The 24,767-nt window shown below is 36.3% G+C and overlaps 1 long non-coding RNA gene across 1 annotated transcript in view; it reads left to right on the top strand.

Moving 5' to 3' along the window:
- LOC118018770 overlaps window positions 1-24,767 on the top strand; it is a 266,689-nt gene that overhangs the window by 98,726 nt on the left and 143,196 nt on the right. The window contains exon 5 of the long non-coding RNA XR_004681475.1: window positions 6,991-7,097. This is a non-coding gene — a long non-coding RNA (uncharacterized LOC118018770). The remainder of the gene's footprint in view (window positions 1-6,990; window positions 7,098-24,767) is intronic.

A 24,767-nucleotide genomic window follows, 5' to 3' on the forward strand; every position in this document is an offset into this window, starting at 1 on the left:
GAGACAATGGTTAGGAGGCACTAGCTGCTTACTTTATGGAGAACTGAATGGGACACAGAATCCTCTTAACTGATCCCTAGAAGCTAGTGATGTGGCTTGGGTCCTAGGCTCATCCAAGTGGCTTCTCTGTTTTGGCTTTGAAATCTTTAGGGAGGGACATAGACTCATAGTTAAAGAGTTTTAAGGCTTCGGTGTTGAATATCCAACTCTGGTGGTTACTGTGGCATCAGATGACTTCTCATAAAACTGTACCCATGGTGAGACTTGGATGCATTCTTCCCTTGTTCTGAGTCTCATATTCCAGTTTTCTCTCAATTGTGTTAGTGACTGATGTACTTTTCAATTGGGTATTTGTTCATTTGCTATCCAAACTGGTTTCTTTTGTTTGTAGTCAAGAATGAAGACTGGCACACCCATACACCCAGATTCTGAAGAAAAGGTAATAAATAATTTCAGCAAAGATTCATAAACTTAAAGCCAAAAGTAAAACAAGTCTAAAACAAGATATAAAGATGTTATAGAATGACTTCAGAAGTCAGTTTGTAAACCCTATTAAGACCACTCCCACTTATGGGGATCTAGTCTACAGAAATAAAATCACAGTAGTTAAGGGCATGTATATTTCAGGATTTTTTTTGACAGGACTGTTAATAACAAAACTGGAAAAAAATCAAACTACTCAAATAAGTGAACAGTTAAATTATGGTATACTCATTCTAGGAAGTAATATACAGCCACTGAAAATAGTAAATTAGGTTGATGTAAATTGTCTTTTAGGAAATATTTTTTTAGAGATTAGAGAACTATATGTAAAATGATCCAATTTTTGTAACTATGTCAGTGTTCAAGGTAGAAGCAGAAAAAAAACCCCAAACAACCAACCTGGAATCCTATTTTAGGGAATTGGCTTTTAATAATCACCCACCAAAAGAAATAAATATTAGATTGATCCAGTACACATAGCTCTTGCAAACACAATCATACTCTTACTATATGCAAAGTAGGTTGATTTCTTTATTCTTCCTATTCTATCCTATTTTATTTTTAAAAATTCTGATTATGACCAACTAATTGACTTCATGGTCTGCTGACTGGTTAATATTCATGATTTGAAAAACACCATTTTTCACATGTGTACCTCATCTTGTCTACCTGTTACTCTCTGCCATCACTTTCTTGTTTTCTTCAGGTGATATCAAGAATTGATTCCTCCTGTAGCATCCTGTGATAAGAGAATTTCACAACTTTAACTTAAAAATCAATGAGAAGATTCATTTTTGGTAAGATGCCGCTAGATAGCAGCCTTATAACCTCTGACTACCATGACCAAATCCCTGTGACTTGGAGCATTATTAAAACTAAAAACTAAAACACAGTTGTTCACTCCCAGCAGGGAAATATGGGAGTGCTAATCCATTTTTATTTTGCAGTTATTAAAGTTTTCTAACATAACTCTCCATTATAAACAACTGGTGAGACAGAGCCATCAGGAATATATTTACATGAGGGACCTTGAGAATATCCTAGGGAAGAACTCAAGATAAAAGAAGAGAATTAAGACCCATACATACAAAGTTAGTTCAGAGACCTCTCATTTAAAATAGCGTATAATGGGGTGCCTGGGTGGCTCAATTGTTAAGCCACCAATTCTTTTCTTTTATTTAATTATGTTATGTTAGTCACCATACATTACATCATTAGTTTTTGATGTAGTGTTCCGTGATTCATTGTTTATGTATGACATCCAGTGCTCCATGCAATACATGCCCTCCTTAATACCCATCACTGGTAAGCCACCAATTCTTGATCTCAACTCAGGTCTTGATCTCAGGGTCATGAGTTCAAGCCCCGTGTTGGGCTCCATGCTTGGTGTGGAACCTACTTAAAGCAACCAAACAAACATAAAATAGTGTATAGCTTAAGGTCTATTTGTATATTATCTCCTGTATTCTCACAAAATTGTCTATAAAGCACAGAAACAAAGAAGAAAACTCGTAACACCTTAAAATAAGTTTGAGAGTCAACCTAGTTTCAGAATCAGAGAGAAATTTCCACTAACTATAAGGTCTATGAAATTGAATTAAGAACCCCTATTTTGGCTCATCCAATGACTCAGCAAGCCTGCCCATTGTTTTATTTCTGTGATTGGCTTTCTTCTGGGAATGCTTCCTTCTGGGAATGCACACATTTTAAACCTGTCACTAGGAAAGTACAGTACAGTTAGGCTGAGGATATTCTATCCTTAAGAGATTATTCCTGTAATTTATAATGATGATAATGTTAGGATAGCATAAAATGCTTTTTTAGACTTTATTTCTTAGATATGTCAAGAACACTTTGCCAGCTTGACACTTTGAAAGATCGATGTTAGAACACATAGGAAGCTCTCCTTTTTGTGCCACAGGTGACCTAAAATGAGTGGTGATTATGTCATCGGTGTAAATCATCTTGGGTATAAAAGAAGTGGTGGGTATGGTACAAGTTAAGACCCATCGTGGTCACCACCACTCTTCATGTATCAGGGTTTGCTTGGGAAGACTTCCACAATGTCACACAGTTTACTGTGACTTTACTAGAGGATGCCTACCAATCAAGGACCAGTAAGAAGGGTAGAGGCATGTGGTACCTGTGTTCTCTTTATCCCCGGGAGGTAACACCAGCGCCTAGGTGAACTAATAGAAACAATAGATATGTGTTAACATGGAGGGTCTCCATTTTCCTGTCACTCTGCCTTCTTTTAGGGCAATTTTGAGAGCATCACTCTTGCTGAGCATGCAGACACACTGCTGGGTCACCAGGAAGTCTGGATTTAGAAGCCTGCTGAAACCTTACAGCTTAATAGCTCGGTACTTTGGGGACTCCAGAGGAAGTTGAAGTCCCGTCTCCAGGGGGAAGAAAGCCACTGGTAACATGGGAATTGAAATTTAGGTATAGTTTCTTTGGCTAGAGAAGGGGAGGATGATGATATCAGCTGGCTCACTGTTCAGGCAATTCAGGGAGACCTAGTTGCTGTATTTCAGATGAGAGAAACAGTCATCTCAAGACAAACTTCTTTTTGCCCAACCCCTATATTGAGATGGAGAGGGGAAAACCTTAAGTTTGGACTTTGCAATATTACAAAAAGTGAGATCTCACTAGCAGAGGGCTGAAAAAAAAATTGCTTTTCTTTAAATTACCCTATATATTTGTCCACATGTTTACTGTTTTCTGTGTTTTTTATTTTCATATGTAGACCCATTTTTTTTCATTTAGTATCATTTTCCTTCCTCCTGAAGGACTTTGTTTTAGAAGGTACTTTTCCTTGTTACAGAATTCTAGATTGACAGAGTTCTTCTTTTTATGTTTTAAAGATGTTGTTCCACTTGCATTGCTTTTGGTGAGAAATCTACCATCATTCTTATCTTTGTTTCTCTGTATATAATGCATTTTTTTTCCTTCTGGATGCTTTTAAGATTTTAAATTAGTCCATGTTCTCCAGAGGAAGAATCTGCTATTAATTTCATTCAGTTTAATTTTTTTTAATCTCAAACATTGAATTTTTTTATCTCAGAAATTCAATTTGGTCTTCTAAAAAAATCTTTCATATCTACTTAAAATGCTGACTCTTACCTCTACCTTCTTGAGTATATGAAATATAGTTATGTGCATGCTCTAATGTCCTTATCTACTAATTCTCTGACATTTCTGATCTGTTTTTATTGATTGACTTCTTTCTCCTCATTATGGATCAAGGATGAGTGTTTCTTATGCTACAATACTCAAACCCAGTTTAACAGAATCTCTTTCTATGTTTGATGACCACTTCAAGTAACTAGCAAAATACCTGCCAATAGTCACTAACTTCCTTATGCTATTGGAACACTACTTGGAAAATTGCCAAACACGCACTTCAGAGTAGAGCTGCATAGAACAACTTAATGGCCACTGAATATTTTCTGGCTAGTTTTCTGTATCTTTAAAGTGAATGTAAAATGACCTAATGATACAAGATTTGGGTGATTTTTGATATTAGGGATGTCTGACAAATAATCTAGTGGCAAACATCAATTATAAATGGCCTCTTCTTGATATGTAGAACTTTTGAATATTTTGTTAGTGATGGTTAGAAATCAGTATCTAAAGTGGCGCCGGGGTGGCTCAGTCAGGTAAGTGTCTGCCTTTGGCACAGGTCATGATCTCAGGGTCCCGGGATCGAGCCCCACATCGGGCTCTCCGCTCAGCGGCGAGTCTGCTTCTCCCTCTGTGATCGCTTTCACTCTCTCAAATAAATAAATAAAATCTTTAAAAAACATTTTAAAAAGAAATCAGTATCTAAAATATAACCTTAGCTATGTAAGCAAAATCTACTCTGATAAAGGGATCGTAAAGAAATAACCTAGACAAGTCTATGGGAAACCCAAAATGACTTTCTTTTTATGAACTCATGGTCCAAACTGAAATATTTTATCCCATTTTGGGAATAATGCTATTTGCTATAGTGATAATCCTGATTTGGGAGACTTGTAATAGTCAGGATTTATGCTGCCCTAATGTCAAGGGTGTACTAAATAATTCCTTTGTGTTAACACCCTGCAAATAAACCTGAGAGATTTACAACTACTATTTATTAAATCTTAGAGTAGATTTGTTTATTAAGATTGCTATCTTCCTTAGGTCTTAAGAAGAAATTTTAATTTTGTATCAGAATAGAATAGGGTTGTAATAGTTTGGAGTGAGGTTGGGGGTAAAGAGTAAATGTCTCAAGGTCAGAGAGTCTTATAAAAATGATAGAGGTGCCATGCAGATCTCTGAATCTAGACACCATGTGTAGATTCTGCTCCCTGCCCCTTCCTACCTCTCAGGAGTCTTAGAATTTAATCTAAGATTTTAAGGTTTAATCTTAATTTTGTAATCTTTTTTATTAAAGCCAAAAATACTAATTAAAATGGATTGTTATCTGTGCTTATTAGCCCTTAGAATCTTGAACCTGGCCTTATTTGGGATCTCCGTTGTGTCTTTTCTCATATGCTTGGTCTAAATCCGGAAATATTAACTAACTTTTCATTCTGCATTCATGGAACTCTAGAACTCTGAATTTGATTTTGCCCATGTGGCTTCTGGTTCTAATTTTTGGCTCCTTAGAGAACCTGACTATACGTGACTCACTATCTCTTATTACTTACTAGAAAACTCCAACTCAGCCTCATCTGTCTTACCCTGACAGCACCAAAACTCAACTTTAGCACCATATCAATATTTCTTATTAATTAAAAAGTTGAAAGAACAATTCAAGCTGTTGTGGATTACCCTTTGAGATTTATGGTTTGTTGTTTTTCTAGTTAGCTCTAATGAAAGGAATTTGACATTTATATAGTTATCACCTTCCATTTAATATTTGTTGAGACTTAAATTAATCTTGATTGGTTCTGAATGATCCTCAGAATATGGGCCAAGTTCATGGGCTTGTGTTTTACAAATGGGTCATGTCACACAAATAAGGATATGACTTTACTCAAAAAATTCTTTAACAAGAAACATGTTATTTAATCATTCAAATGACTTGTAAGAATAAATTCTAATCATCTATTTGTTAAAGGATTTAATAACTTTCGCTCATGAAATAATGTATTCAAAAACAGCTTATTAAGGAGAGTGGCCATACTAGTATTAACAGAAGCCTCAGAATTCTTTATGTGTGACTGTTCTTCCTGCATGTGAACGGTCCTTTCCTGCACCCACATCCCCTATCCTTTCACACTTTGTTATCTTTATAAAGAGGAAGGAGACAACATACAAAATTAATTTAAGTAAAAGTCTGCATTACAACTGAAAGCCATTAACTGGCAGCCGTTTACCAAAGCACAGGGAAAAATCAATTTTAATTAGTATTTTTGGCTTTAATGAGAAGTGATTACAAAATTGGCATTTTAGCTAATACTGTTGAGATTTATGGTGAAGTGATACTAATTAATTTTCTGTTGAATTGCTATGGGCCTTGAATATCTGCAATAAAATGATGTATTTGCTGATTCCAGGACTGCATCAGCATTTCGGAGTTTTGTAACAAAAGGCTTCTTAATGGTTTACAGATATATTTCACACTATTGCTCCTAAGCTACAGAGTATTATTATTTTTCCCATAAAAAGGCTGTTATAGGCAATCAAATTTCATACGATTTTTTAAATTGGGGACATTTTATTTTAATGTATCTTGAACATTAGCCAAAAAGCCCTTTATTTCAAATATAGCTTTCTTTTGTCTAGTTACAAGTGGTAAAAAGAAGATATGATATACTTTATTTAGAGAATATTTCATGAGTTATTTCTCTTTATTTCCTCACTTTTCCTCCTCTCTTGATTATATGGATAGTAAATTGGCTACTGAACCTAGTTACATATTTCCAGATTAATTTGAAAGCAGGAAATAAAAAAAAAGAAACAACTAAGCTTCATAATCCACTCTTCTCATATGATTCGAATTTCAAATGCTTTAATTTCAGCTTGCTTTAATTGTGGTTATTTCTTCCTTTTCTTAAAAATGAAAAACAATGCTTATTGAAGGCTTTAAAAATTACAATTGACTCTTGAACAGTGTGGGTGTGAGGGTCACTGACCCCCATGTAGTCAAAAATCTGCATATAACTTCAGACTCCCCAAAAGTTAGCTACTAATAGCCAACTGTTAACCAGAAGACTTACTGATTAATATAAACAGTCGATTAACCCATATTTGTATGCTATATGTGTTACATACTGTATTCTTACAATAAAGTAAGCTAGAGAAAAAAATGTTATTATGAAAATCATAAGAGAAGATTCATTTATAGTACTCTACTATATTTATCAAAAAAATCCACATATATGTGGATCTGTGCAGTTCAAACCTATGTTGTTCAAGGGCCAACTGTATAAAACTTTCCCCTGCATGCTGAAAATCTGTATCCTTGCATTGATTTTGTTTGACCTTGATTAGAAAGTCATTTTATTCATTTGGTGTTGTTGGCTGTCATAGGTAGATACAGGAGGCATAATCCAGACTTGATTACAAGGATGGCCTATGGAGACAGAGGGGTGGTCTTGGAATCCTGGCTCCACCAGTGATTGGCTTTGTGCCCTTAGGTAAGTAACCTAGGCCTCAGTTTTCTCACCTGTACAATAAAAAATAACTGTATCCACGTCACAATGTATTTTGGATATTAAAAATATATAAATACCTTAATGTCAAGCACTCAATAAATACTATTGACTTGTTATCTTAGAAATGAAATCCTGTTTGTATAAGCATTATCTTATTACTTTCTGGAATATGTATAAACTTGGATTATAATATTTTACTTAGACTCCATGTGCAAATCATGCAAGTATATTTTTATAATGATAAGAACTTAAGTATAATATAAGATTAAATCATTAATCAAAAAAACCCAAATGATAGAAAATACAAACTTAGGAACAATAGATTCTTAGAATGTTAGATTCCATAGAATAGACTCAAATAACTGAGTCATCTAATCCAGTCTTATTTCTTTTAAAAATGAGTAAGCTAAGGCTCAGAGAAGTTAAGTCATTTATTAATGATTCACAACTGATTGTAAGAGGAAGAGCTAGTCAAGTCTATCCTAGTGGCAAATTTTATGACTCTTTTTTTTTTTTTAAAGATTTTATTTATTTATTTGAGACAGAGAGAATGAGATACAGAGAGCATGAGAGGGAGGAGGGTCAGAGGGAGAAGCAGACTCCCTGCCGAGCAGGGAGCCTGATGTGGGACTGGATCCCGGAACTCCAGAATCATGACCTGAGCTGAAGGCAGTCGCTTAACCAACTGAGCTACCCAGGCGCCCCAAATTTTATGACTCTTATGCATGTGTTTTTGTGTGTCAAAGGGAGGCAATATCAAATCTATCTACTATAGATTAGCAATAACTATATAAAAGAAAGCTACCTTTTATGATGCAGATTTGGGATGACATAACATGGGAAATTGAACGTTAAAAAAGAAAACTCTTGGGCAAAATTTGGAGAGGTGGAACAATATAGCTTTTTCTCATTCTTGCCTGAAACATCAGACAAGCTATCATTGAAGCCAACGTACAGTGTCCTACAGACTTTTGGGAAAAGTATACATTCAAAATCCCATCTAAAATTTTAAAAAAATTCCACAAACATCCTTCAGAAAAGCCACTGGGGTATATTTTCTACCTTAAAGATTTTAGTTTTTATTTTTTTAACAAGAAAAATACTTTGTTTTCCAAAAAGTTTTTAGAACATGGCACAGATTTCAATACATATTTACCAATCAGATCTCATATGAATAGCCCCCTTCTACCCGCCTTCCTCCAGAAATACTCTTCACCTCATTTGATTGATGTGGCCTCATATTTGGGACCCACAAGATGTGCAGGAGGCATCCACAAGCCTAGGTGCTCCGCTGATAAGAACACATGCTTTTCTGTTTGTTTGTTTTTCAGGTACTAGAGGATCAGAATTTTAAATCAGGAAGGGGTATTCCGAATTATTTATGCTAAAATCCTCATTTTGCAGATGAGGAATTCAAAGCATTGGAGGAATTATAAAACTTGCCATTGTTACTCAGCCAGTATGAAGCAGATCTGGGAACTACAATTCTGGCAGTCTAAATCATAGTTGAATAATTTTTTTCTGTATTCCATATATCCAGTAGCTTACAAATCAGTTAAACATTTGGTTTAAAATGTGCTTCATAGCACACTTACATTCCACGTAATATATTTTAAGAGAAAGATTCTCTTGGGTACAAGGTGAAATAATGGAGGTACAGATCTTGGGTGGTTGCTGGGATATAAATACACAGCACTGTTGAATTTTTGACATATTCTTCAACTTTGGTCATTTTGTAGTCTTCATCTTTATTGGTCCAGAAAACTTGATTTTGGCGATGTTTTTAGAGATGATTAGGTTCTGGCTATTTTCTTTGTTAACTAACTTCACCATAATCTTATGGAAACACCAAAATGAGAATATTAAATTACAGTGAGAAATTTAACTTTTGAATGAATGAATTACTCTTTGCTACTCGAAGAAAAGTCTATATGGGATGACAAGTTATCATTGTAAGATTGCACGTAGGTGTAGAGAAGGGGAGATTGGTTGTATCCTCTCGATGATTTAGGTCACTGAGATGATTGCCAGATGAATTTATTTCCATGCCCAGAATTCAAGAATACTCACTGCAGGACTGACTTCAAGGGCATGTGACCTGTACAGTCGCACAGGGCTCACATTCAGAAGGGACACTTTCTTGGTTTAATGCTCTGCTGTTGTGGTAGTGAATTCTTAATAATGTTGTCTTTGAACTTGTGTTTTGTAAGTGGAATCTGATGGGACAATGGAACATGTCTGTGAACAGAGGAGATACATGCAATGTGTATCCCTGCTGTGTTCTGTCACTTCATTCTCATGCTACATTCAAGATGCTCCATGAGCACAGCATCCAGTGGACCCCAGGTGTGTGGCAGTTCAGAGAGACTCAGTGCTCGTTACTTGTACTGAGCAAGCAGGGTGTTGACAGCCCAAGAGGCCATGCTTTCCATAACCAGAACTTTCTTAGAATGCAGAAAGAAGGCAGTGGTATTTTAAGAAACACAAATGACCAAGTAACTCTCTTCTTTCTTACTCATGTTACTTCCCTGTATTAGCCAACCACTTACGCTCAAAATGAGGACAGAGAAGGAAAAAGAAAATTAGAGCAACCTATAATGTTTTTTCTTTTCAGTGCTTTCCTACTTATTGGTAAGCCAAAGATGAAAAATATTGGTAAAATTGCATGTATTAAAAAGTGAAATAAAAACAGTTGAATCAGTTTTGTGCTGTGTTTCCACTTTCCTGGTAAGAATGAAATACATGGGGCACCTGGGTGGCTCAGTCGGTTAAGTGTCTGACTCGATTTTGTCTTGGGTCATGATCTCAGGGTCGTGAGATCGAGCCCCACGTCTGGCTCTGCACTCAGCATGGAGTCTGCTTGGGATTCTCTCTCTTCTTCTGCCCCTCCTCCCTGATCTGTCTCTCTCAAAATAAAATTTTAAAAAAAGAATGAAATACACAATAAATAGTAAAATAAAATAAATCATGACAATCGAGAGAGACTGCAGAAGAAAGGAAAAGCTTTATTTTTTAGTACCTTTAGTGATACATTTTCCCGCTTTTTTTTTTTTTTTTAAGATTTTATTTTATTTATTTGACAGAGAGAGAGATAGCGAGAGCAGGAACACAAGCAGGGGGAGTGGGAGAGGGAGAAGCAGGCCTCCTGCCGATCAGGGAGCCCGATGCGGGACTCGAATCCCAGGACCCTGGGATCATGACCTGAGCCGAAGGCAGACGCTTAACGACTGAGCCACCCAGGTGCCCGTTTTCCTGCTCTTTTAACAAGAGGCCCCGCATTTTCATTTTGCTCTGAGCCCCACAAGTTGGGTACCCAGTCCTGACTCATTGTGATCCTTAAGAGAACAATCTATATTATTCTGGAAATACACTGTTTTCCTGTTTTAGGGCTTCTGATTTTCTGGATTTTAAGCAGATTATCTTCTTTCTATTGAATGGGGGGAGGGGGACTTTTTCCCTTTAGAGAGATTGCAGTATAACTGACTAGATAAGCTTTTATTGTATCAATAATAACTCAGTCATGTGTTTTTAAGATTGTGTCCTGGTCCTCTTAATTAGATTTTGAATTGATTTTGAGTTACCCAAGTCTGTTCTTCAGATGGCTAATTTTATCCCACTTCACAAAGTTGTTGTGAGGCCTGTATTTATATATTCAATAAATATTCACTGAGCAGCTGTTAGATGCTGGACACTGTGCTAGGTGCCAAAGATTCAGCAGTGAGTAAGAGAGGTTCCTATACCTTCATGTAGAATACATTTGAATGCAGGAGATAGACAGTGACAAGGAAGTAAAAAGGACAAACCTCTCAGGTTTAGATGAATGCTGTGATGAGAATAAACAGGGAGATGAGGAAAAAAGTAATGAGAGGAGACCCTTTTGGTAGGATGTCCAGGAAAGGACTGTATAAGGCCAGTGTATAATTTCTGAGATGAGACCAGAAGGATGGGTCAAAATTCTGAGAGGAGAATGCTCTAAGCAAAGCAAACAAGAATTACAAAGGCCTAAAGATGAAAAACTCTTGGTATAGTGGGTTGAATGTCCATACCCCAGAACCTATGAATATGATCTTATTTGGAAAAAAGAGTCTTTGCAGATGTAATTAAGTTAAAGATTTTGAGATGAGATTGTCCTAGATTAACAAGGTAGGCCCTAAATCCAGTGAAAAGTGTCCCAATTATAGATGGAAGAGGAGAAGACAAAGCCACAGAGGAGAAGGCCATGATAAGGCTGAGACAGAGATTGGAGTTAAGCTGCCATAAGCCAAGGAATACCTAGAGCCATCAGAAGCTGGGAAAGGGCAAGGAAGGATTCTTTCCTAGAGTCTTTGGACAAAGAATGGCCCTGCCAACAACTTAATTTTGAGTTCCTGGCCTCCAAAACTGTGAGAGAATAAACTGCTGTTGTGGTAAGCCACCCAGTTTGTGGTGACTTGTTATGGCAGCCTCAGGGAACTAATACACTGATATACATTTTTTGAAGAACAGAAAGGAGGCCACAAAGTAAGCAAGGTGGAGAAAACTGAGAGATTAGAGAAGCAGGCAGAAGCCAAATTCTGAGGGATTGGGTAACCCATGCGAGGGAGCTGGAATTTTAGTCTAAGGGTCATGGGAAGCCATTGATAGATGGGTATTAATCTAGAGTATCATTTGGTCTACATTTAAGCAGCAGTGCAAAGAATGGACTGTCAGGTAGAGAGAGTGAAATAGGAAGACTATGGTAGTTGACCAACTGCGAGGTGACAGTGGCCCAGACTAGTCTGGTTGTCCCAGAGATGGAATGAGGGAAACAAATTGAGATATATTTTGAGATAGGAACGACAAGACTTGGTAATGGATTGGATGAGAGAAATCAAAGATGACTTCTGAGATTTTATTTCAGATAAATGGCTAATGAATGCTAAAGTTGTTTACCAAAATGACAATCACCGGTAGAAGACAAGGTACTCACTGTTGAGGGTGGAAATCAGGAGTTCCCTTAGAACACAGTAGAGGTTTAAAAATGCAAATGAAAATGTTATTTAGGTAACATTAGCTGAGATAATGTATGCTAAAAGCCTGACTAATTGCACCTATGTATTGCTCAAGAAAATGAATGTGTCCTCTAACATTTAACAATGACTTAATTTTCTTAGTTTAGTTTTCAGAAGATAACCATTTTATCTCTTGGGGACATCACTCTGCAATTCTATTATAGCAGTAATTATTTCTTGCCTTCTTTTATTATTAAAGGAGACTAATGTTCTTTAAGGACAAGAGTCCAAGAGCTGAGCTAATTTTCATGTCTCCATACTTAATATTTCTCTACCAATTTACAGGTCAGAGAGTACAACTGTTAGGTTTAGGGCTAACTTGCCTCACAATATAGCAAGGGATTCTCCCCAAATAAGCAATTCCCTGAACTTGGTGATTTGTTTGAGGGCTCAATCTACCAACTTGAATAAATGCAAGAATCAACTTTTTGCCCAAACTCTACTTTAATCTTGGCTCGAGAAACCTGAAAATCTGAGCTGATAGATGCTCCTTCTAACCCTTCTCCATTTAATCAATAATGACTCTGGCAGAAAGAGAAAGTATATATATATATATATATATATATATATATATATATATATTTTTTTTTTTTTTTTCCCCCCTAACACAGGTAATTGAATATCAGCTAATCAGATTAACTGCACTACCTTGATGCTGTAGTGATTGGTGATATATAGGAGGCCTGGCAGTGGTAAGTGTGTGAGAGAGATTATTTAATGTACAGTGAAGGATAAAGGGTCTAGAGGCCACAGCTTTGAATATGGTGTCCCCTTCCCCTCTCAAAGTTTGAGTATTATTTTAATATTAAAAATGCAATATTTTCAACTATTAAAATAGGCTCAACTCTTTTCTATGGCTCCTAAATTTATATACTCATATAATTACTTTATATTTCTTGAATTATTCCCAGCTGGACAGGACATAGCACCATTGTTTCTTTCTGACCAGAGGAGGGAACAACCCCTGGCCCTTCCCATATTCACCATTGCAATGAGTATGAAACCAATATTACCGGTAAAGGTCAGAGTGCCACATACAGTGATCCTTCTGGTCTCATTTTGGCTGGAATCAGGCTAACCATTTCGTGTACCAAGAGTATGGGTAATTGATCTCCTTGCAGGGGAAACAGACAAGTAATAGAAAGAAACTTGGAGAAAAGTTGTGAACTTCGGCATCATGCCACCCAGTCTGACCTAAAGCAATTTGGTGGAAGGTGAATATGACAAAAATTTATGAGGCTACACAATTTGAGTAGTGAAGACAAGAGGGCATTTAAAAGAGAGATGTGACAGGGGTTCCATAACTAAGCTCTGATCTTAGGAAGAGGGCCGTCAACTCCTTCATTATATTGCTTGTGCTGTATCTCCACAGTCTGTGAGAAAACATCACACTTTTTCTTCTCATTCATTTATGACTTGTTGAACACTTAGTATGTTCTATGGTCATGAGGCATGTGTGGGTTAGTTGGGGAAGCTGTTCTTGGAGAAAGGACTTTGACCTTGGTAACAGGGGTCCAGTCAGGTGAATGAATCCAAACTTAAAATCTCTGTCCTCCTGAAAAAAAGAGGAGGAATTGACTTGCTTCTCTCAATAATAACAGTTTTAACATTTCCCTGAAATCCCAAATAGAAGAAGTGGAGGTTCTGAAGGAACTTAGAAATATTTCTTGACATCTATTCAGCTCTGAAATTTTTTGTGAAAATAATATGGGAGTTCTGTAATTTTTAAAATATTTTTTTCCTTTGTAAAAGATAATTCCTGATGAGGCAGTTTGGGTGGGATAAGAGAGAGAAAGAACGAGATGGTCAGAGGAACTAGGTAGGAGGATCTATGAATTTTCATGACCACATCTTGTTTCATGTATTGTTTTCATAGCTGTGAATTTAGAAAAACCCTGTACTTGAGAGTGGCAGACAGCTCAAGTTAAAAAAAAAAAAAAAAAAAGCACCAAAGGGAAAAAGAGAAACAAAAATTTTGAAACCCATTAAGCCCTATGGGGGGAAAAAAAAAATGGCAGGAGTTCTATATATGCATATTAAATCTGTGACAAAATCTGCTTGTAATCTTTGAACTTCAAAGTGAATGGCATGCCAAGTGATGAAATAATGCTTTCAAATGAGGAGTAATTTTAAGCATCAGAACTTCCCAAACATATCGATAATGCTGTGAGACTGAAAAACCTTTTTCTGGATCCATTTTGTATTTACAGTAGTTATAGTAGTTACCAAATGTAACACCTATATTTGATATCTGTCTTTAAAATAGTGAGGCTGGGGGACAGAAATGCAACCCACTCTCCACAGCCAGTTTTAGACCTATAAAAGCAGACTGGCTACAGATTTGTTGTAATGTTCAGAACTTCAAAAGTTTGAAAAAAATTTGGTTTATAATGATTTTCAGATGAGACGAAAGAACACTCGATTATTATTGAGTCATCTTAAATTTGAAAATTGAGATAAGCACAATTACAGAAATATATAAAATTACTATTTCCTGTTTGGAAGGAATTTTTATGACCTACATTGTTCTTGTGTCATCTATGCGATATAAACAGCATAGTCTATAGACCAGCTTTGGTAAGGGATGGTAGTGATACATTTGAGTAATCAGCAATTGAATGGCTGAGGCAGACCTAAATGCATTATAGAAGCATATTAGTCAAAGTTGTCATTTATGCAGATATAAATAAGTAAGTTTGACAAATCCTTTTGGAAAATTTTAGATGTTTGCCAAATCACAGTGGAAAATTTTAGAATTTATCTGTTAACCAGATTGACTAGATAATGAACAAATCTGGAACTTACACAGCGCTGTTTTACAACTATGAATTCAAGATCAAACATGACTCAAATACATGACAAAACTATCTAGGAATATAGTGTGATTTGTGTTTCTAATTACATTTAATTTTTATTTTTATTTTAAAAATTTTTATTGAAGTATAATTAACATACAGTGTTATATCAGTTTCAGTTGTACAATAATAACAATTCAGCAATTCTAAATTTCTCAGTGCTCATTATGATAGGTATACTCTTAATCCCCATCACCTATTTCACTCTGGTAACCACCAGTTTGTTTTCTATATTTTAAGTCTATTTTTTTGTCTCTTTTTTTTCTTTGTTCATTTGTTTTGTTTCCTAAATTCCACATACAGGTGAAATCTTAATTCCAATTAGTATTAGTTTGCTGGGGCTGCTATAACAAAATATTACTGACTGGATGGTTTAAACAACAGAATTTTATTTTCTTATAGTTCTGGAGGCTGGAAGTCCAAGGTCAAGGTGTTGGAAGGTTTGGTTTATCCTGAGACCTCCTTCTGTGGCTTGCACATAGCTGCCTTCTTATGCCCTCACGTGGGCTTTTCTCTGCGTGCATGTATCCCTGATGTCTTTAGCGTTCCAAATTTCCTTCTCATCTAAGAACGCCAGTCAGGTTGGATTAGGACCCACCTGAATGGCCTCGTTTTTGCTTAATCACGTCCATAAAGACCTGATCTCCAAATATGGTTACATTCTGAGGTACTAGGAATTGGGACTTCAACATATGAGTTTTGGGGAGATACAATTTAACCCATAACACCAGTGGGGCTCATACATCTGCCAATATTTGCCAAGCTAGGCATAGGTGATACACTAGAGGTGTGGTCCCTGCCCTCAGGGAGCTAATAGGTTAATGGAGTTCTCATCAATTAAGAGTTAAGCCAACAAGTAACTGCATGTATGGGGACAATGATAAGTGCTCTGAAGGCAATGAAAAGAGCAGGTGATGAAGATCAACAGGGTTGGGGGGGGTAGGAAATGATGTGAAATCTGATTAGATGGGGTCCTTAGAGAAAGCATGTCCATCAAGGGGCTTTTTTTTTTTAGGTGTGAGAGGCTGTGTTTGAAAAACCAAAAAGGGGTCAGGGTATTTCAAGCACAGTTAATAAAGGATTGTAAAATGAAAATGAGATTGTTTGCAGGGCCACTGGGTGTTTGGATTTGTGGGGCCTTGTAGGCCTTGGGTTTTATTTGAATTGCAGTATGAAGCCCTGGAACATGTTTAAGACAAGTTTTTCTTTTAAAAATCTTACCCTGACTGCTGAGGTGTGGACTGGAAGGGATGGAGTGGGCACAGGGAGCTCAATTAAAGGCAGTGGTTCAGGGCAATGGTGATGGTGGATTGGATGAAGGTAGTAGCAGTGCAGATGAGATTCAAAATACATTTTAAGGGTAGGAATGTCAAGAGTTCCAGATGAGTTGTATGTGCTGAATAAGGAGAGAGTAGAACCAAGAATGACTCAGGTTTGGACAGCTGAGTAGATGTTGGTGCCGTTTGCTCTGAAGGAATAGACTGGGGGAAGATTTACAATGGGGAAGGGGGCTGGGAGGGGGTGTTGAGATCCAAGAGTTTATATTTGCTCATGTTGAGTTTGAAGTGCCTATTAGAGAGTCATAGAGCTCTTCACTTAGCAACATGCTATGAAAGCAACAGCAACAACAAAAGTATTTGAAGTTAGGATAAAAATATACTCATTTATTAATGATCACTAGTGACCCATAATTAAAATAGTGTCTGTGAACTATTGGGACTTCATCAAGATGAAAAGTTTTGCACAGCAAAGGAAACAGTCAACAAAACTAAAAGGCAACCTATGGAATGGGAGAAGATATTTGTAAATGTCTTATCAGATAAAGGGCTAGTATCCAAAATCTATAAAGAACTTAACTTGCTTTTAAATTATGGTGTGACTAAAGGGTTAGGTACAGCTTTGTCTTTTCCTCCTACACAGTGGAATAGATATTGGATAATTGTACATGGCATGGATACCTGACTCAGTCAAAGGGCCTCATCTTCATGTTTCTAACTAATTTGATGATGTTGTTATTAAAGATGTCTTCGAGGGGCAATGTCCAATTATTTGAAAACAAAAGATGTCATGTTATATTTTAGAAGTGTGATGGAAGAGTATTTTAGAACTTTAATGAAAGTACCAAGCAAGATGCTTTTAGCATGACTTTGCAAATTGTACATCTGGCAGAGATTCTAAGAAATGTTTGGCCCCTCTGGCTTAGCGACTTTAGTGACTTAGTAGACTCCCCATAACAGTTTCTTAAATATATAATGCTCTAGGCAGAAAGACAGGATGATAAAAAGTTTGCTGTTGGTGAAGGAAATAAATAGTTTCGCTTACCCCCACATTATTGTGGCCTTAAAAAGAACCTTGTGTTTCAATAAGTTAAGAAAGGCCTTTTTCTTTTTTTTAAATGTCTCTTAATTAATGAAATAGTATAATGAATAACAGTAGTCAAGAAAATAAACTAGAATCTCATATGCATAAAACTGTCAAAACGTGTATGACAGGACATCTTCTATAGATAGACATAATAAAGAGTTGAATATGATTTTAAAGGCAGGAAAAGAAATATTTTAGCTATTTTGTCATTATCAGCTTCCCCGGAAGTTTATTTGGCAGGAAGGATTCTATTTTCAGTGTTTAAATTGCTCCTAGGAAGAAAGTGATGTTTAGTAGGAGAAGTTCATTACCAAATAGATCAGAAGTCTTGGTATTTGTGCTAAAAGGTTAATCTTCATTTACTTACATAATGATGGTGATAATCAGTAGAGCATGCATTTGAGTTGTTTTTTCTAATAGTAGTGACCAATTTTATAGGGTGTTGTAAAAAATAGATATAATTTTATTTTTAAAAATAATTTCTTCATTTTACAGATATGGAAACTAAGCTCCAAATTGGTGAAATGTGCCTAGCCCACAACTGGTTAGTGGAGGGACAGGGGCCAGAACCCAAGGATTCTGATTTTTTAAGGCTAGTGTCTTTCAATTCAACAATGTTGCATTTTGTAGCCTGGTTTCTTCCTTTGGTAAATAAAAAAATACTTGGGCAGTTTCTTTGTTTTTTTAATTTGTTTGTTTAAAGAGAGAGAGACAGAGAGCATGAGTGGGGGAGGACCAGAGGGAGAGGGAGAAGGAGAATCCCAAGTAGGCTCCCCACCCAGCAGGACACAGAGATGGGGGGGTGGCCTCTACCTCAACCCTGAGATCATGACTTGAGCCAAAATCAGGGGGCAGAGGCTTAACCAACTGAGCCACCCAGCATCCCTGGACAGCTCCTTTTTAAAAAGAACTAAGTTTGTACTTTGTGAGAAATACTAACTGAATGAGAACTCACTTAGTTTTTGTTAGGGATTTTTACTGTAGATATAAGAAGATTTGCTAAGGGAGGGTGGATAGGTTTACAACAGTGTGTGTCTCTATGTGCTTCCACTCAAACATACTGGCATCTTTGGACCAGCAGTGATTCATCTTTCCTACATAACACAGCTCTAATTGTCCCTCAGATCAGACCGTTTTGCCACCACTGTCCAGAATGAGGGAAGCATCCTCTGGGCAATATTTTGAGAGATGCTCCCTGAACCATATGAATTAAATTTGTCACTTTATTTATTTTTTTTTAAAGATTTTATTTATTTATTTGAGAGAGAGAATGAGAGAGAGAGAACACATGAGAGGGGATAGGGTCAGAGGACGAAGCAGACCCCCCGCCGAGCAGGGAGCCCGATGTAGGACTCGATCCCGGGACCCCAGGATCATGACCTGAGCCAAAGGCAGTCGCTTAACCAACTGAGCCACCCAGGCGCCCTAAATTTGTCACTTTAGATTTCGTTAACCTGATTTCCAACCTGATTGTGTTAGTTGACAAGTTTAAGCTAAGGGAATAGAAGTTTTAGACCCCCACAAATATATTTATTTTTCTTTAATCCACATCTAAATAGATTTTCAAACATTGAAGAAATAGAAAAATACTGCAGAATATATTAAATTTCTCTTTAGGTATACTGCATACATCTCAGTAAGTTTAACATTCATATCCATGGTTAATATAGCAGTTTTCAAGCCCAAGCTTTTTACGGATTATATATCTGATATAGAAACTACACAGTATATCAGTGGTGAATGCAGGAGGAGACCCATTCTGAAAGAGTTCAGTGCTAGCCGCATCAAAACAATTCTGCCAGAAAGTTTGGAAAAGCCTGTGAAGACTATTACAAACAGCTAAATATAGTGGAAGAGAAAAGATGTAATATATAATATTAAATTTGGCAAATAAGAAAGGGGAAATATTTTTTCCTCTTGCCAAGGAACCATAGGATCTTTACATCATTTATATTGGCTTTGCTAACCGGAAGTGTTATTTACTGAAATGCTGATGTTGCAATTCTGCATTGACCTTAGAAGAGATTTTGTTGCCTAGAGAATTGCCAATGCCAGAAGTAGCCAAGACAGTTTCATTTGGTTTCCATTAAAATACTGACCTGGTTTGACACTGATTGATTTGTGGTGACTGGAAGGACCAAAATTTTACAGTGACTTCACTGAAAATGAGATTATTATTTTAGAACTGAACTTCCATTTGGTCATTGACTATATCAAGACTTTTAAGAAGTTTTACAAAGGCAAGTCAATGCAGAATATTTTTGGAGAAAGATAGGAAATCTAGTTGTCTCATATTTATTCTGGACAAATTTTCTTCTGCTTCATTTGACAGAAGTGACACATATGAAGAGTAGGTAAGAAATTGTGCAGGAGGTAATAGATTGCTTTGTAGAGTTATTGTAATTCTGAGGACCAAAAATCACAAAGAAGAAAGCAGCCCCATACCAACCTATACCAGGATAATTATACTCATAGCTACACATTTCATCACAGATCTATCTATCTCATCTCTCTCATCTCTTTCTCTACCTCTCTATAGCTATATATCACACTTCATATCACACATCATATCACACATATACATAAAATATATATGATATATTATGTTTGTGTATATATTTACACAATTATATATATATATAATTTATGGCTGCATGTTATTTATCTACAGCAAATCATGCATACATATCTTATGCATAACCATGATATATATAATAGCACACATGATATATTTATCTGTGATGAAAATGTGTGTGTGTATATACACAAACATAGAGAGAGGAAAAAGTGATCAGAGAAGTGAAAAACCAAACTAGACCAACTGGTGGTATGACAGAGAACTTGTTCTAATAGAAGATCAGATTCAAGACCAAATGAAAATTAGATAACCTGGAAGAGATGGATGCATTCCTAGAGATGTATCAACTACCAAAACTGAACCAGGATGAAATAGAAAACCTGAACAGACCTATAACCACTAAGGAAATTGAAGCAGTCATCAAAAATCTCCCAACAAACAAAAGCCCAGGGCCAGATGGCTTCTCATGGGAATTCTACCAAACATTTCAAGAAGAATTAATACCTATTCTTCTGAAACTGTTCCAAAAAATAGAAACGGAAGGGAAACTTCCAAACTCATTTTATGAGGCCAGCATTACCTTGATCCCAAAACCAGACAAAGACCCCATCAAAAAGGAGAATTACGGACCAATATCCCTGATGAACATGGATGCAAAAATTCTCACCAAAATACTAGCCAATAGGATCCAACAGTACATTAAAAGGATTATTCACCATGACCAAGTGGGATTTATCCCTGGGCTGCAAGGTTGGTTCAACATCCGCAAATCAATCAATGTGATACAATACATTAACAAAAGAAAGAACAAGAATCATATGATCCTCTCAATAGATGCGGAAAAAGCTTTTGACAAAGTACAGCATCCTTTCTTGATCAAAACTCTTCAGAGTATAGGCATAGAGGGTGCATACCTCAATATCATAAAAACCATCTATGAAAAACCTACAGTGAATATTATTCTCAATGGGGAAAAACTGAGAGCTTTCCCCCTAAGATCAGGAACGTGGCAGGGATGTCCACTATCACCACTGCTATTCAACATAGTATTGGAAGTCCTAGACACAGCAATCAGACAACAAAAAGAAATCAAAGGCATCCAAATTGGCAAAGAAGAAGTCAAACTCTCACTCTTTGCAGATGATACGATACTTTATGTGGAAAACCCCAAAGACTCCACCCCAAAACTGCTAGAACTCATACAGGAATTCAGTAAAGTGGCAGGATATAAAAATCAATGCACAGAAGTCAGTGGCATTCCTATACACCAACAACAAGACAGAAGAAAGAGAAATTAAGGAGTCGATCCCATTTACAATTGCACCCAAAACCATAAGATACCTAGGAATAAATCTAACCAAAGAGACAAAGGATCTGTACTCAGAAAACTATAAAATACTCATGAAAGAAATTGAGGAAAACACAAAGAAATGGAAAAACGTTCCATGCTCATGGATTGGAAGAACAAATATTGTGAAGATGTCAATGCTACCTAGAGCAATCTACACATTCAATGCAATCCCCATCAAAATACCATCCACTTTTTTCAAAGAAATGCAACAAATAATCCTAAAATTTGTATGGAACCAGAAAAGACCCCGCATAGCCAAAGGAATGTTGAAAAAGAAAAGCAAAGCCGGCGGCATCACAATTCCGGACTTCCAGCTCTATTACAAAGCTGTCATCATCAAGACAGCATGGTACTGGCACAATAACAGACACATAGATCAATGGAACAGAATAGAGAGCCCAGAAATGGACCCTCAACTCTATGGTCAACTAATCTGGAGACCAGATCACCTGTCATCAGATCACCCAATCCACAGACCAAGGCATGGCGATTGAATTCACCTCACAGAAGGACTCTAGTGCTGGCTGAATCATCATGGGTATGAATATAGATTAACCCAAAGCAGAAAGGAATGCCAATCTGAAGACCTGAGTACTGCTGAATCACAGAACATACAGGAGCAAATCTTACTCTGTGAGCCCAGAAGCAAGCAGAACAATGGATTAATTACCATTGTTGACTATACTATTTATTGATGGAGAACCTCTGAAACAGAGTCAAATTGTTTGGCTGTTCTGGGCTAGAGTTTCATACTAAGGAAAATTCATAGTGATTTTGATGATAATTCCTTTGATAGATTCATCAAACACATATAAGTCTTAACGTTAGAGTTCAAGCACATGTAAGTCTTCAGAGAGAGAAAACATCTCAATGTTATACTCCATAGGGAAGTAACAAAGGTGCATTTTGGTTTAGATGTAGAGGCTAAGTGAATAATAAAAGATGACAGAAAAGAAATGGATGAAATATTTCTCAATGGGATATTGGTTGTCAGCATCAATACAATAGACTTTATAATTAGTTTCTCAAAGACAAGCTCTCAAAATAGCAAAATTATGTTAAAGCTGTCAAATATGGATCTTGAAATTATAGTGTGATCTTTAGCTTAAACAGTTGCAGTTGTGGAAGTTAATGGGATAAAAACAGGGGGCACCAACAAAAACTTTCCACAGTTTAGTATTGGGGGCAATAATGATGATGGTGATGGAAATGAATGCAAAGGTCAGCATTAATGAAGATATAAACACCTAAAAGATGTAGATTTTTTTCTGTGAATCAACTTTTTATATGAGAAAATGGTGATATAATGGAAAAAGCACAGATTTTGAGTCAGAAAGAACATGGATTCAATTTCTGTATTCTCAACCACCGGCTATACTGTCTTGAGCAACGTTTCACTGTTTTTTTGTTGTTCTCTGTTGTCTTTTTTCCCCCCATTTTAATTCTACCCTAGTTTCAAGTATACAATATAGTGATTCAACAATTCTGTACATACTCGGTGCTCATCATAGTAAGTGTACTCTTAATCCCCTTCACCTATTTCACCCAGTCCCCCACCCACTTTCCCTCTGATAACCACCAATTTGTTCTCTATAGTTAAGAGTCTGTTTTTTGGTTTGTCTCTTTTTTTTTTTTTTCATTTTGTTTCTTAAATTCCACGTATGAGTGAGATCATATGGTATTTGTCTTTCTCTGACATTTCACTTAGCCTTATAGTCTCTAGATCCATCCATATTGTTGCAAATGGTGAAATTTCATTATTTTTTATGGCTGAATAATATTCCATTCCACATCTTTATCCATTCATCTGTCGATGGCCACTTGGGCTGCTTCCATAATTTGGCTATTGTAAATAATGCTGCAATAAACATAAGGGTGTATATATATATATTTTTTCAAATTAGTGTTTTTGTATTCTTTGGGTAAATACCCTATAGTGAAATTACTGGATCATATGGTAATTCTATTTTAATTTTTTGAGGAACCTCCATACTGTTTTCCATAGTGGCTGCACCAATTTGCGTTCTTACCAGTGGTACATGAGGATTCCTTTTTCTCTACATCCTCACCAATACTTGGTTTTTTGTGTTTTCAATTTTAGTCATTCTAACAGGTGTGAGGTAATATCTCATCGTGGTTTTGATTTTCATTTCCTTGATGATTAGTGATGTTGAGCATCTTTTCACTTGTAAAAGATGTAGATTTTTGAATGTGATACCGAACTATGCTATGTTGAAACTTGACACAACCCAGGGTGAAGGTGATTTTAGTTTATTCATTCTCAGTATTTATGCAAGCCATATACCTGAAACAATGAAAATGATGAAAATCCTGTATTTAGCAGAAAATGATGATCAAAATAAGTCATTGAATATAGACTCATGGGAAAATGTGGCCATGTGTTGTTTCTGATTGACAGAATCCCTGGATTCAGTCCTTATAGAAGACAAGGTTTCTATCAACAAATCAAGTTTGTACTGAAGCAATAGGAGGAAAGAAAAGAAGAAGAATGTAAAAAAATAAAGAATCAACAAATCATAAAAATGATAGTGTGAATTTTGTGACAACAACTTACCAAATAGCACAAGTTTACACTTTTGAAAGTAATAAGCTGTAGCCAAGACCCTGCTCTGAGTTTGGGGGTTGGTATATTAATTTTGATGCAGAAAACATATACTCTAAGAGAAAAATCCTATTCAGATCAATAAAAAGAGAGAGAGAAAGAAAAAAAAAAAGAGCTCCTACAGAAAACCATCATTTCTTCTGATTTTGAAAAAGACAATTCTATCTTACAATGTAGGGAATTATAATTACAGTTTCAGAAAAACTCAAAAAAGAGTGACAAAAACAGAGGATACGGCTAGTTTGATGAACGTTCCAAAAATGATGACTTGAACTGAAGCATCACTTCAAAGAACTGAACAAGGAATTAGCGTGGATCCAAAAAAGTTTACAAGAGAGAACACAGAGATGGTTTCCAGATTAGACCTTTGCTGACAATCCAGCTGTGTTTATCATTTATGAATCCCTGAGGAAAAAAATAACAGACTGATGCAGAAGAACTGCTGGTTGGCTCAGAGTTCAGAGAGAAGAACACGGAGAAAATGGCTGAAAGTGCTGGAAAGATGTGTTGGTGGAAGAATGGACTTTGTGATTCAGATTCAGTGAGCATACTGCCACATGTCACTGACTTCCTTTCATTTATATACTGAAGATATATTGAAGACAAACAGCATGACATTAATTAATTTGAAGTGAACTGTTCCTATTTGTATACAGATTTTTCTCTGGGAAAAAGAATTGATTTAAGAGGGAATCAATCATGTGCCCTTGGGTAAAAGTAGGTGTGTTTGCAAGAAACCCATCCAGACTCATAATATTTGGGAAAAAAGAAAAGTAACCACAACTATTTTCAAATAAATTACATTTTTATGAAGATTTTAGTTTTTAGATGGTTGAATAATAGTGAATTAA

The sequence above is a fragment of the Mirounga leonina genome, unplaced genomic scaffold, assembly GCF_011800145.1.
Source record: "Mirounga leonina isolate KUSES-001 unplaced genomic scaffold, KU_Mleo_1.0 Mir_172, whole genome shotgun sequence".
Classification (NCBI taxonomy): domain Eukaryota; kingdom Metazoa; phylum Chordata; class Mammalia; order Carnivora; family Phocidae; genus Mirounga; species Mirounga leonina.